The sequence below is a fragment of the Sciurus vulgaris genome (assembly GCF_902686455.1).
Source record: "Sciurus vulgaris genome assembly, chromosome: 9".
Taxonomy (NCBI): domain Eukaryota; kingdom Metazoa; phylum Chordata; class Mammalia; order Rodentia; family Sciuridae; genus Sciurus; species Sciurus vulgaris.
The window spans coordinates 111,240,186-111,255,628 of NC_136469.1; the positions used below are offsets into that span (position 1 = coordinate 111,240,186).

At 37.7% G+C, this 15,443-nt stretch overlaps 1 protein-coding gene across 4 annotated transcripts in view; it reads left to right on the forward strand.

Annotated features, from left to right (window-relative positions):
• ATP8A1 (ATPase phospholipid transporting 8A1) overlaps positions 1 to 15,443 on the forward strand; it is a 217,640-nt gene that overhangs the window by 155,231 nt on the left and 46,966 nt on the right. The window lies entirely within an intron of this gene.

The window sequence follows — 15,443 nt, forward strand, 5'->3', positions numbered from 1 at the left end:
GCCCTAACAATCATTACTCAGGATTATTCATAAATTTGAACCCACAGGTTTCTTGCCATTATCTGTACTTAAAACTTAATTATTGGGGCTAGGGATGCAGCTAGTGGTAGACTGTTTTACATGCACAAGGCCCTCGGTTTGATCCTAGCACATACATTTAAAAAAAAAAAAAAAAACATTTACCTGCATTTCCATCTTAGATTATTTCTATAAGAATTCTGTTCTCTACACTTAAATCTTTGATCCTACTGCCAGGAGTTGTTTTGGGGGAACGGCATGATGGGAAGTATAAACTGATATAAACTGAGTCATTTTCCAAATAGGTGAGCATCTTTCTAAAGGCTAACTACTGACTATATGGTCCCTTGTCCACTAATAGTGTCTATATCCTGAATTAAAATCTGCTCTGAGTTATCAGATTCTAATCCATAAAATTGCATTTTTGTAAACCACTTAGCTCAAGACCTCCCTGAGTTTCTTATCATGGAATTTTCCTCATCTCTTTTTCTTAATTGTTTAAACTGTGTCTTCCTAAAGTCTGAAATGTGCTCATGCATGCCCCATCTCCTCCCTTCAGATCACCATGAAACTTTAGGATTTTCTTCTTTGTCGTCCACTTATTGAATCTTATCAGTTGGGCAGACTAGGTCCGGCGGGTAGCACTTTCTCAAATCACTTCTTTCCCTGGGATACAAGGTATTAATAGGCTTCCAAAAAATTTTTCAGAATAAGTGCATTTTACATTTTCTTTAAAGCTGTCATTTGCTTTTGTAATTCTTTAAGTTATAATTACTAATAAAGTGTTATGTTTTTTAAACTTTGAGAAGAGGGGCAGTTCTGGGTTTAGTCACTTAAATATCCTGTATGTGTTATTATCTTTGTACTTACAATTCATACCTTGTAGATAAGCCTAAATTTCAATTGAAATATACTTCCTGAAATAGGATTTAAAGCATACTTAATAAGTATCCTGTATAAGCATCACTTCAACCTTTAAACTTATGTCATATTCAGAGACTTAAGAGCTGCCTTTTATTCCCAGAAATCTATTTTAGCCATAGAATCTATTTTTCTTCTCCTTGGCATATATTAATAAATAATGTTACTATAAAGCTCTTGGACTGTGCAGATGTTTAATGTTAGTAACAATCAGGTTCTTTGCCTAATCATGAAGAAAGAGTTGGAAATGATTTTGACTCTTATTTTTACTTGGGTAGCCTCATGCTTTTTAAATTTTGCTTTTACAGTGACTTTTCTTGGTTCCTTTCTAATATCTTGACAAGGTCTTGCTGACATTCAGCTCTGACAGCCCTCCATCAGGATAATTTTGTGCCAGATTTGGTCATTTATCACTTTCACTAATGGGTTCATAAGGATCAACAAAAGATTGCTCAAAAGCTTGAGTTTTAGCCTGCTGGCTCCTACTTGGAAACAGAACACAGAAGACAGGGCTGTGTAGATAAAATGACCAGTTTGCTTGAGAGAGCATTCATGTGTGCCTGCTGTGTGCTGGGCTTACAAAGATGAGTAAGACTCACTACCTGCTCTCCTTCTTGCATCTGACTTTTTGTTTTAAGCAGAATCACAGTTGGTTTGAAAGATGTGGGAGGCCAGTTTTCATAATGCAGTCTTTGCAGCTGAGCTTCATTTTCAAAGCATTGCTTAACACAGTACCTCCCACCATTCTTCAAAAAGTTGAACCACAAAATTAAACAATAGCAGAGGGAGAGAAAAACTAGAAAGCAGAGTCAAGGGAGAAGAAATATGTTCTGTGCTTGTGAAATTCCCTCCCAAGATCCTTGTCCTGGATGCTCACAAGTCACATGGATCTCAGGGTTCCTCCAGGCCCAAGGGACCCTGGGAAGGACTCACACTCTGCCATGCACGTGCAGTTCAGCTCTGAAACTGAGCTTATAAAGATGTGTGTGGCCCCTTCCTCCCTCAGTTCTGTTTTATGCATGTTTGAGGACCATGAAGGTCCCTGTGCAGACACTGAGTTTTATGTAAGGTTTCAGAGTTGCATTTTTTTTTCTTTAAGTAAAATATCTTTCCTCGAATTTTTTTTTTTTTTAATTACCTTCATACTCTCTTTTCCCATAAGGACTATGGTTCAGCTTCCGCCTGGCTTTAAGAATTGGCCTAAGCCTATAATTACATCAGTGCCACTGCTGGATTTATGTCTGTGCACCTTCTTGGCCTGGTGCCTCTTGACATTTAAACTATTGGCACAGACCATCTTCTTGTCATTTCACTCACCGACCTCCAAGTGTAATTTCCATGATAATGCCTCTGTCACGCGAGGGGAATAGGTGGGCAAGTCTGTGTATCATTCTTGGCGATTAAACCCCAGTGTCAGTTCTCATTTCTCAGATGATTGCAATCTTCCAGCCTCAGGAAATTCTCCATTTTACTCCATTAGATAGACGCTCCAGATAAATACCAAGTATTATTTCAAAATACAGTACAGTACTGTTTCCCAAATTTGTCTGTGTTCATGCTGGCTTTCTGGACTTTTCCCTCAAATTGAAGCTGCTTTCCATTCTACTGGCTGTCAATCTACACACATGAAGATAATTCAGAACCAGACCTTCTGCAGTCTTCTTTCTAGCCACAGCCAGAGTGGAAGCAGCAAGGAGAGACTTCCTGTAATGGATAATGAGTCTCTCCATATTCCTCCCATCTCCAGGATTGCATCAGCCACTTTCCTCCCTGACATTATCAGCATCCAGGGCAGAAGACAGTTTTTAGCGTCTGCCTCACTGAGACAGTTAATACAGATGAGCTTCTGCCCTCGGGCTTCCCTCTGAACTGAAAGGAGCAGTTGTGCTCCGTCGGTAGTCATTACCCCTCTCACCACCGTTTTCTGAAGGGAATATCCGGAGACAAAACTAATCCCTCCCCAGGCCCCAGAATTATTCAGGGCTTTGGAGTCCTGGTTTTGGTTTACACAATGTAAGTTGCATGTTATACCTCAAATATGTTTGGTGAAGAATGTAAAACCCAAGAAGTAGAATGCGATCTGTTTTCATTAGCGTTCACAGGCGCTGTGTGGCCTGTCTTTTCACCATTGTGTTCATTTACCTGGGTAACTGAGCTGCTTCTTAGGAAGCATGCATACTTTTCAGGTAGTTTCTGATTCATGTTCCTGGTTGTAAACATGAGCATTTTGGGGGTGCTTCTTCCCTCTTACTTCCATTCTTTCAGAGGTGCTACTTCCCTCTTACTTCCCTAGTCAAGCCCACTGATTGTTATTTGTGTGAGCACCGATACTTTCGAAGAACATTTGTTTCTTCCTCCAGAAGAAACAGACATGCCCACAAACAGGCATGATCACATGCATCATTTCAGGGACTTCACAGAACCACTTAAAGTCCTTGGACAGGGAGTGGTGAGAGGGAAAAACTTGCCATAGGACTCATGGAGATTTGTGGACATAGCTGAAATGAACAGCTATCTCGAAATTACAGATAAATAATTCCTGATCTTAGTTACCAGTGCCGTATGCCCTAAGGGCTTGCAGTTTGTAGAGCTGATATAATGGCATTTTGACTGGGGATTCAGGAAATGCTTGTTCTAACTCTCTCTCTCTGGCACTTTGGATACATAATGGAACCTCTCACTGGCCTTGGTTTCATGACCTGTAAAATGAAGAGATTAGAGTCCAACCCTGATAACAGTCCTCCAGAGGACCTGGGATTGTGAACAGAGAAGAGTGGAGCTGCTGTGACATGGAAAGGCGGGAAACACACACACACACACACACGCGCGCGCGCCAACACACACAGACACCCTTCCCAGGGCATTCCATCCCAACTTGAAAGCATCTGGGTCAGAGGACCTCCCATCGCCCTTGCAGTTTCTGGATGAACTCTACTCCTGTTGGCCACTCTGCTGGGAATAGCCTTTCTACTGCTGGGATCAGCTGAACCCGGGGAAGCAGCTGCTCTGCCTCTTTTACTGTTCCCTCCAGAAGACTGGGAATGTTGCAGTGAACTGTTGCTGTGTTAAATAGCGTGTGGTTTCTGAGGTCCTCATCAGTTCACATAACCCAGCCTTTCAAAGAATTTTACATTTTTTCTGTAGTTGTCAGTTTGGTTTAAACATATTTTGAAACTTATGTTCTGTGACAGTTGGTTGAAAATTGGCTTAGAGCCTCCAGCTTTTAGACTGTCTAGTAATCACCGTTCTTCTACATAATTTATGTACTCATGTCTTCTGAAAAGCAGAAGTTAAATTGGAGTAAGCATTTTTCCCTACTTGCAACATCCCTAATCAAAGTTAAACCCCTCTTTTAGGCCATTTTCCCCGTAGTGCACAAAAAAACACTTGACTTCATTGAGCATCGTCACTTGGGAGTGGCATTCCAGGGAAAACCTTTTCACCTAACTCTGATCAAAGGTCCTCCAAGAAGAGGTCTGAAGGGACATTTTGAATATTTTCTGTCATAGCATGAGTCCATTAAATAAAGGGTCAAAGGCAGATCTACTTCTTGAATCTTTTGGGATTGTCTTCGCTTTCAATCCTTCTCTAAACAAATGTTCTACTTAAAAGGTAGTCATAAAGCACAAATGAAGCTAATAAATGCTCAACAGACATTCCTTTAAGGAAAAGAAAATTGTGAGCACCACTGGATGCCAAGCAGATGTTTGGCTTTGAAAAGACTTACAAACTGTTAATGAATGTCAACCTTATATTTGCTTCCAAGAAAATATGAATAAATGTTGGAAATGTTGAGAGAATATTTCTTTCATACAAGTATGGCTAAAAGAGGATACACAAAATAAATTTTATAACTTTATAAAATGCCCACATTTTTCTTTAACATAATCATCTGCTCAGCCCTGCCCATCTCATTTGCCTAGTAATGTTAAAGGAACTACATGCTTTATGACAGCCTGGTAAGCCAATGCTGATGTGCTACAACAAAAAAAAGTCCGCAAATATGTAAGTCTACAAATATGAGAAATGTAAATGCTAGCAAATCCCACTGTAATTCAGCATTGAATAGTTTTAGATAAACCACCACCTATATACACACACACATCACACACCTTGACACAATTGCATATTATGTAATTCTGGCAGAGTTTGTTGTACTGAGAAGCACATAAGCATAAGTGCACACAAAGTGAATTTTCACCCAGTGCACACACTTCTCACCCAAACGTGACCTGTACTCCAGAAGTACTTTCATGCTTCCTTTAGTTATTAGCCTTGAAGGGTAACTGCTATTTTGATATCCATCACCATCCTTCTTAAATCATCTCATTCAGTGGATTCTTTTTCTGTTTCATATTTTACTAACTTTGAATATGCATGTGTATCTCCCACAATTACATTCAAATTCTTGATGAATTTTTTCTCTGCAGCAATTTTAAATGAAGAAATCTAGCTTTCCAACCAAATACTTCCATAAAGCTTTGCATAAATCAATAAACTAGTGCTCTAATACATTCTTCAAATACAAATCTGACTAACAGATTGCTTACAGTTCTCCTTCAGTTATGATTTGCCAAAGACATGTGGAACAGGTAGCATATCTCTGACCTGTCAGTCTGTTGACCCTATTGTGTAGGATGGGAAACAGAGATAATTTGGCATAACTGGTTCTCCACCTCCCTAAATTTCTGGTTTTGAAATTCATTCATTCATTCACTAGATGTTTTTCTAGCACCCACCATGTGTCAGGTACCTTTATAAGTGCTAGGAAAAAAAAAATCCCTGCCTTCATTTGTACCTGTTGTTCAATAAAACAAACACACACACATATTTAAAAGATAATAATTCCTTGTGTATACAGTTACATGTGAACAGTAACAACTGGTATGTATCAGACAGATATATGTAAAGTCAACAGTAATATTGCTATAAAGGAAAAGCTGGGTTTCCTGTCCTTTCTTATGTACAAGAATTCTTTCTTATGTACAAGTGTTCTGGGTATCTATTTTTGGTTGATTGTAGATATGGCAAATATCTTCTACTGACTCTCTTCTTAATTCTGCATCTGGTGTTCTTCCTTGAACAGAAATCATCGACTCTGACATGGTGGACTCCATGAAGTTCTCCTGTGGTTTGTGCCCTTGGGGTGTTAAGGACTTCCCATGCACAAAGATACTCTCCTACATTTTCTTTTATTAACTATACAGCTTTATGTTTTCTGTGTAGGTCTTTAATCCATATGGAGTTTATTTTTGTCTGTGGTATGAAGGAGAAGGGACCTCATATTATTTATTTCTACATAGTGAGCAAATTCTCCCATTACCACTTACTAAACAATCCACTTTCTCCTCTGCCTGTGATGCCATCTGGTATAGAACTTCGCACTAGGGCCAGACTCTCCAGAATCCAGGCTCCACCTCTTAGAGGCTAAGTGACAAGTTACTGAATTTCTCTGGCTTTAATTTCTTCCTCTTCAAAACAGAGATGAAAGTAGTTGTTCTGGAGTTATGAGGAGTAAATGAGTTCATACATGGCACCTACTGTTAAAATTTTTGTTGCTCTTATGAATGGAATCTAATTTTGTTAGAGCCTAATTGAACATTTCTGATGAGGAATACTATCATATGTAAAGATTTCTGTCTGACCATTATGGACTTTTCTGTGCCTATATTCTTTTTTGTCTGATATTAAAATTGCTAACTTGGCTTTTCTTTTTTCCTATATGCCTTGTCTCCCCCCCGCCCCCCCCCAAATCTTTGTTGTTCTTCTGTCTGAATTCAGACTACTTGGGGTTGGATCCTAGCTTTGCTGGCTGCAATTAAACCATATAATCTCTGTGCCTCAGTTTCACTATTTGAAAAATGGCAGTAACAGTGACCTATCTTGGGTTGTTCTGAGAATTGAATGCATTAAAATAAGAACTTAGAACGTAATGGTGCAAATGAGCATTATCATATGAGCATAATAAAATGTATCTCTTTCAGACTCCACCCTGCTGGATCTTTTTGTTTTAATTCAACATAAGAATCTCTTTCAATCAATTTAACCCATTTATATTCATCACAATTATTCTATTGTGGGCTTTATTTCTTCAATTTTATTTCATTTTCCTTTTATTATACATTTTGTCTCTTTTTTTCTCTCCCTAACTTCTATTCTCTAGATTAGATCTTCTGCTGCTTTGAAATTTTCATACTCTTTTTTCCTATCGGGCTACCTCTGAAGTTTTAATAATTATATTTTTGTTTGTTTTCCCCTTTAAATGTCTGTATGTATTAGTAAGTTTTCCTTTCCCTTCACCCCATAAGAGAAGGGAACTGAAGATAATAAAGTAATTCCATGTGTGCCTCCAGTATCCATCTGATCTTGTTTCTTTGTAAGTAATCTCTTTTTTCTCATTGGAAGCTTTTGGAAACTTTTATTATTCTCAACTTCACCATAATGTGTCTGGGTATAGATGTCTTTTTCACATCTTTGTTTTTGGCACTGTATGATTCCTTTACACACACATAATACTTACAGATGTATTACGTGTGCATATATATACACATACACAGTTATCCTTCTTAATACTATTAATCAGTTTTTTATTTTTTATTCTTATATTCACTCCTTGGACTCACATATTGTATATATACATATACTAAAGACACTTTTATTCCTCCATTTCTTTTCATTTTTCTCATAATCATTCCTTTAATTTCCTAATGTCTTCTGGGACATATTTTATTCAAACTTTTAGGCCCTGTTATTCTGATTTCTCAGTTCACCATTGGATTCTTTATTATAGCAGTAATATTTTTATATGACTGTTTCAATTGGTTCTTCAACATAACTGTTTGTTCTGTTTGCGTGTATCTAAAGTCTTCCCATATTTCTCCAGTGTAGTTTGCCATGCTTCTTTTAAATTCTTTTTGTATCTGTTTTTACTAGCTCTACTTTCTTGGGTGCTGGGGATTAAACCCAGGGCCATGCGCATGCTAAGCAAATATGCTACCACCCAGCCACACCCCAGCCACTAGCTCTGCTTTCTTTAAGTGGTTGTAATTCTTTTGTGTTCATGATCCTCTCCCTTAGGTTGACCAGAAAGCTCTTGCTCTCCCAATGCAAGATAGGAGGTGGGACTTGTTCCTGTGGCCTCAGTTTTAGGGCACTGGGAATATACTGTTTGATTTGGGATATTTTGTTTTTCAAGCATGTTAATTGGGACTCTTTTGAATTTTCACAAGTTCCAAACCTAAGAGCAAAGTTTGCAGTTACAGCAAGAAAGGAGCCACTTAATTCCATCCAGCCTGGTCCCACCCACCTCACGCTGATCACCCACCTGACCTGAGCTCCTGTGGGGAGCCATGGAGAGGAAAAAGCATAGCAGGAAGCATTCCTGCCCAACTGTTCCTTGTCCCCAGCATACCCCTCTCTTCAGGTCATGTAACTCTTATTTGCCACTCCGTGTTTCCCCAGAGGTTTCTCGCAGATTTTATTAGTCGATATTTGTGCCCCTGAAATTTACTGACCTCCTGGCATCTTCCGGGTTAGTTTCCAGTTTCTGTCAATAGCCTGTGCTACAGTTGTTCCTTCTACCACTAGGTTTTTGAAGGTTTGGGGTTTGTTTTTTGGCTTCATCCTTTTTGTTTGGAGCGGGGAGAGTGTATTATCTGTTTTGTGGTGCTGGGGATCAGGCTCTGGTTGGTATGCACACTAGGCAAGCACTCCACCACTGGGCTACACTCCTAGTCTGTTTATTAACTATTTTTAAGTTAAGCGTTTCCTTGGAGAAACCTATTCTTATGAGAAATGTTTTTTTAATGGGGGATGGTCATAGGATAGGGGGAGAAAGGAAGGGCAAGATGGTTTTTATTCCACTAAATAAATAAACTCCAGCCCTTCCACACCTCCCCAGTCATGGGAAAGAGGGAAAGAGTGGACATGTAAGCTCCAACTAGACATCAGCAATGGATGGAGATGGAGGCTGTCGCTCCTACTACTCTGAGATCAAGGTCATAAAGGGCACAGCTAGAACAGGAAAGCACCCTAGACCCTCTTGATCAGGGGTCATTACACGTGCTTCACGGTGGGCAACACGCCGCTGCCATAGGCAAGACTCCCAAGAGAGGCAGGTGGGCCTCCTTGTGTGTAGGAAAGATTCTTGTCTCTTTCTACCATCTCTGTCTCCTTAGAGCAGGGATCTGTAGAGAGTCCTCTGTAGTATAGGTTCTTAATATTTAACTCCTGGGATAGTAGTCCAGTAAAAGTCCTTAAATTAATAACTCTGAGGAGCAAACAAATATCCTGAGGTCTTCCACTTTCTTCTCCTTACCTTTCTCCACAGAAATTTCATCATATACTAAAAAATAATGCTTGATTCCTTGATGGATGAGGGACAGAGTACACATCCCCAGCTCTGCACTCTTCTCAAGCTCAGTTCTGACTTTCTAGGAGGTATACTTCACTGACTCCAGGATATCCTACTATTCTCCCAACTTATGAGTATCTAGAACTTCCCTGATATTTTTCCTCTGGAAATCTTCTTCCTGACTTGACTCTTTATGTGTAGAGCTTCATTCTTCCAGTTACCCACATGTGAAACCTCAGCGTTACCTTTGAAACCCCTTATTATTCAGCAGCCCCTCCCTCACCCCATGACCTTTCTTGTTGTCCTGGGAGAGATTCAGATAAATGCAGAGATGATAGATAGATAGATAGATAGATAGATAGATAGATAGATAGATAGATAGATAGATAGATAGATAGATAGGATAGATAGATAGATAGATAGATAGATAGATAGATAGATAGATAGATAGATAGATAGATAGATAGATAGATAGAAAAACATTAATTTTTTTGATGCTGCTTCTACCATGTTCTTTTCTTTCTCAAAAGCTCTTAACGTAGGAAGTTCTTAACTGCTAGCGGTGACATTAAATATTTTTTATCATGACATACGGAGGCACCTGGTCACCTGTTTCTAATCCATTCTGAATATGCTCATTTTCCTTGAAGAAGTAGATACTTCCTTCTCCACCTAATAATTTTTTTTGTAACCTCTTTCCCAGCCATAAGAGAAAGCCTGCAATACCCAATATCCTTTACATGGTTCTCTATGCCCTAGAGAGAGCAAATTAAACTGATGTTCTTCCTAGGGTATTTGCAATAATGAAATGAATTTCTTTCCTATAAATTTTCCAATTATTCAGTTTCACTACCATTTTGATATCTGCTATGTGCTGCATACAACTCTAGGTTCAATATAACTAGATGATTTTTTTTTCAACATTACAGTCAAATTATATTACCTGGTGTAAATACAATAATAAAATTTTCTACTAGGAGTCATTTTCTTTTTAGTGCCTTTTTGCAAAGTGTGTTAGCCAATTAGTAGTTTGGAAAAATCTGTGAGTACAAACATATACATAGTCAAATATACACTATCAATATACACAGTCCCAGCACTGGGATTGTGGCTCAGTGGCAGAGTGCTTGCCTAGCATGTGTGAGGCCCTGGGTTCAGTATTCAGCACAGCATACAAATAAATAAATAAAGGTTCATCAACAACTAATAAAAATATTTTTTTAGAAATATGCACAGTCCCTACTTAAAATACCATCTGATCCACTGAAATTGAAGGCAGTAGTAGTTTATCTATATAACCACATAAATTCCACAAAAGAGACATTTTCTATCTAATATGCACTGCAGAAAGGAATTCCTTTTGAAATTGCTTCCCCCCACACACCATAGAGAAACTATATTTTATTTCTGTAGACTCAGTCCCTATAATATAAGGTCTCTTTGATGCCTATGACTGTACAGGATATCAACAGATGTTGGTTTTGGAGGCTAGAGAACCAACTCATCAGTCATTTGAATAGCACCATTCTCTTACTTAGAAGTGGGTGAATGTTTCATATGTACTGTATGCTAAGTATCATTTTTAAGATTTGCTATATAAGCTGCTGGTTTTGTTCCAATAATAAATCCAGGATGAATTCTTGAGTTATAATATTTATGTAATTTTGGTACATATAACATAAACTTCTTGCCACAATTTAATTTCTTCTCAATTTAAAACTGTATAAATGAACCTAACAAGTTTTATTTCCAGAATATTCAAGTAAGACCTCATAAGTTAGATATTTCTCTTTTTTGCAATTTCTTTACTAGTCAGCAGAATATGACTCAGTGGTGGGGAATAGACTGATACCTACAGGAGAAACCTTAAGAAGTTTGTTACAAAGAAAAGTAGATCCTGGTGTCCAATCACCAGGAGGTTACCTCAAGTTTAGAAGTACCAAGACTTGGTTACTATAAAACACTTCAGAATAATTAATAAATACTGTATTCTGCTGGGTGCAAGCAGCACAGACCTATAATCCCAGTGGCTCAGGAGGCTGAGGCAGGAGGATCGCAAGTTCAAAGCCAACCTCAGCAACTTTGCAAGGCACTAAGAAACTCAGTAAGACCCTGTCTCAAAAAATTAAAAGGGCTAATGATGTGGCTCAGTGGTTAAGCAGCCCTGGGTTTGATACTTGGTACCAAAAAAAAAATACTATATTCTTCCATTTTCTTTCTTCCTTTACCTGTAGAAGATAAAATAATTTATCCTTTTCTCTTACTGGATTGTGTTTTGGGTAACAACCTCAAAATTTTTTCACCTATACACTTAAAATTATACCAATAATATATTATTACTCTTAAGTTTTCCATATAAGTCTTTTAACTACTTATTAAGAAACCCTCAAATTATTCTTGATTATATGTCTGTATATATACATGTCTATAAATCTTTATCCATATTCCATTCAAAAAGGCAATTCATTTTGCTAATCCCATTAAGAGAGTGCAAAACAAGGCTCATATAAGGGGGACCACCTATATATTTCTTGCTTAAATGGTAAAAATTTCCAGTGCTCTGATCAAATGTTCACAGGGCAGTGAGAGTTACTACATAGCAAATAAGAAAAATAATGAATAACATGTGCAGAAACTGCAGCCAGAATAATATCTGAAAAGCATATTACATTCAGTGTACTTCTAGGTTGTATTGCAGAGGACCACCCTCTGTTTGTGGAGCCACAGGGAAGAAAAACAGACTTTACGGTACACACTGGATATGTAGTTGTTGTTTGTTTTGTTTTTTCCCGTGAAATCTCTTACTTCTCCCTAAGACGGAAAAAACAACGGTGGAGGAGAACAGTGAATAATTCCACTTGGTGCAGGTACACATGCTCGTACGTGCATACATGCATATGTGTGCACATACATCCAAGTTTGTGAAAAGAAAAAGTTCTTTCATGATATTTCTAAATTATACTTTTGGTCACTGTTTGGTACTTGGAAAGTTTAAGTTTTAGTTATTCTCACATGTGCATGTGATTTTTGATAAGCATTAGGAAGAATTACCTTCTTGTATCGATGGTTGTTCTAGACTATTATGGAAAGAGTACAAATAAAACACAAGTATGCAAAAATTAAGGAAGTAAAACTGAGGAGTGGAATACTCAAGGTAGAAAGAAGTACATTCTGAGGGATTTTGAATGAGTAAAGAGGTTGAATATGTTCTATCTCCTTTACCTCAAGTGAGCTCTCCTCTCCTTGTCAAGGCCAAAGCCAATTCCACCTTGTCAAGGAGGCCCATGCTGATCTCTGTGCCTTCTAGGATTATTAACTAGGCAATCCTATCAGAAAGCTTAATGCTGCTTTCATCTCTAATGACTTATAATTTTATTTTTCTTTATCATATCCTCCATCTGGCAAGGAACCGTTTTATACATGGATGCTTTGAAAATATTGCCAGTTATTTATTCCTTTTCCAAAAATGCTTGGAACCAGAAGTATTTTAGGTTTGAGATTTTTTTGTTTCAGATTTTGGAATTTTTGCATGTAGATAATGAGATTATCTTAGGAATGGGACCCAAGTCTAAACATGAAATTCATTTACATTTCATATACACCTGATACACATAGCCAGGTTATTTTATATGTTTTTAGTGCCTCTGCACTTTGACTGTGACCTGTCACATGATGTCAGATGTGGAACTTTCCACCTGTATCATCATATCAGCAAAAAGTTACAGATTTTAGAGCATTACGAAATCTGAACTTTCAGATTAAGAATGCTCAACCTGTAGATTTTTTTTCTAACTGACTTTAGTTTGACTAACTTGGATCCCCTTACATAAAACACATCCCCTCCCTGAGACCTGCTCCCAGATGTCCCCAACACCCTCTTCACAGGGCTAGGACACTGTGATGTGCACTTGTACCTTTGCTTCCATGGGTTCAACTTGTGCTTTCTAACTTGATCATTCCCTAACATTTTTATTTGTGTTGTACTTCTTAATCATCATGAATTAAATATTTCATAAGTCATTGAAGTAATTCAGTTAGATCTAGTTATAATCTTGCTAGGAACACCAGGTGTAATGTTCTAGAAAGATTTTGAGTTGCTAGAAAATTTTGCTATTGAATTTTAGGGGAGGAAGTGTAAGGTAACCATAAACTGGGGTGGAAGGAGTCATTACATTCTGGTCTCCACTTTAGTGAAACCACTCATGTATCATGTCTTACGAAGTTTCTGCAACTTAAATTAGAATTTCAACCAACAGACTTCATGCAAACTAAAGTTCTTTGCTCTACATCACAAGTTTATACATTTATATTTTGAGAATGTGGTTTTTTTTTTTTTTTAATGAATCACCACTTAAATCAACATCTTTGTTTAGCAACCAGCTGCTATTTCATATTCATTAGAAATGAGGACTTCCTGTTTCTTGAATTATCTTCCAAGGGGTTGTCCACATTCAGCTTGGTAAAGGAAGCAATGACCTTGCTAATAGCTGTTATAGTGTACCTTGGGGAATGTCAATCACTACCTCATCATCTTTTTTTTAAAGGCATTTTTCTTGCTAAGAGTATTTCTTCTCTACTTTGAACACTGAAGTTAGCCATTCCCAAGGAGTTGGGGAAATTCTCAGCTAAATTTTATTGGGAATATTGAAAATTGCAATATCCAGCAGTGAAAACAGTTGAGTGTAATTTAGCTCACCACGCAGGGTCAGTTCATGAAAAAACTATCACTGTGTCCTTACTCCATGGAACCCATTGTGTGATGTTATAATGTATTTATGTTGTGAGTCTGCTAAAGGGAATTTGATCAATATTTTCAAATGCTTTTCTCCGTTCATGCCTATTTCCCATTTGCTTTCTAGAGCATTTCTTAGGTGGGCATTCTTTTTTTTCACATTTACTAAATGTCAGCTACGGTCCATGTTTAAAACATTGGCCCAGACCCAGCGGCCTTACCAATTTATATTAGCCTGTTAAGGAAAATAAGGTTGAAAATTGCTTCAAAGGAAAATGGAGAGTAAGAGTGAAATAGCCCATTAGTGGCCTGATACGCATTCATTCCCTCACTGAGTTCACAGCTGTGTCAGTTTGTAATATTGCCAGACTCTGAAAGGAAAGCCAAAGAAAAAATTAAAAATAATTCATTCACATAGCAGCCATTTACTGAGTACCTTTTCTGGATCAGGCACTAAAATACAAAGAGGAGACTGGTTGACTCTACAGGCAACTCACAGGCTCACGCTGTGATTCTCCAGCTCAGAATGAAAGCCAGAGGTGCTCTGGTTCCTTGTGTTCCTACAGGCAGTGGAGCCTACTCAAGGCACATATCTGGGCAGGGTATCCATCGCTGGGAATTTTTTCCTATGGAAATAATCAGGAAAATGTGCAGAGACGTGTCAATTCTTTTAGAATAATGATCTTCATATTTAATAAATGATTTGCCAGATGTTTCAACAGCCATTTATTGGACACCTATGCCACTTAACCTTGATAAAAAATTTAACTATGAGATATTTTTCTTGTCCATTAGCATGGTGTGTGCTAGTTGTTCTTACTGTTTAATTATTATCTTAATAGTTGGCTGAACCAGTTCATTGTTTAGTCTTCCTGTCTTTCTCTGTAATTCCCAGTACAGTCTGGACAATTTATTAAGTTAATTGTGCTGATGTACTCTGTCTTGGAACCCTTCTGTCATTGTCTTGGCATTTATTTCTAAAATGACTTTTAAGAGTCTGTGAAAAATTACTCCAAATTAAATACCAAATATAATTTTAGTATATTTCAGCATATAGAATGAGGATGTCTCCTATTCCTGAACCATGTTTTTTATAAAAGGTTGATTTCTACTTGTGCATCAGTTAGTGGCTTTGGAAGAAATTGAAGCACATGAACTATATTAAACATTTGGTATTTACTCTGATGGAGATTCACAGTGGTGTCTGAGAACAGGTGGAAAAGTTAGCCACTCCCAACTATTAACTTAAGTAGAGTTTTAAGTTGTTTTAAGCATATAATACATTATCTAAGTTTCAGAAGCTCAAAGCTTTTACTTTCCAGGTACTGTATAGGGTTTAATTAAGGTTTGGACTACTATCAAAAACCTTGATGACCTTCTCTTTAATTCAGAAGTGAAGAATTAGAAATGTGATTGTTA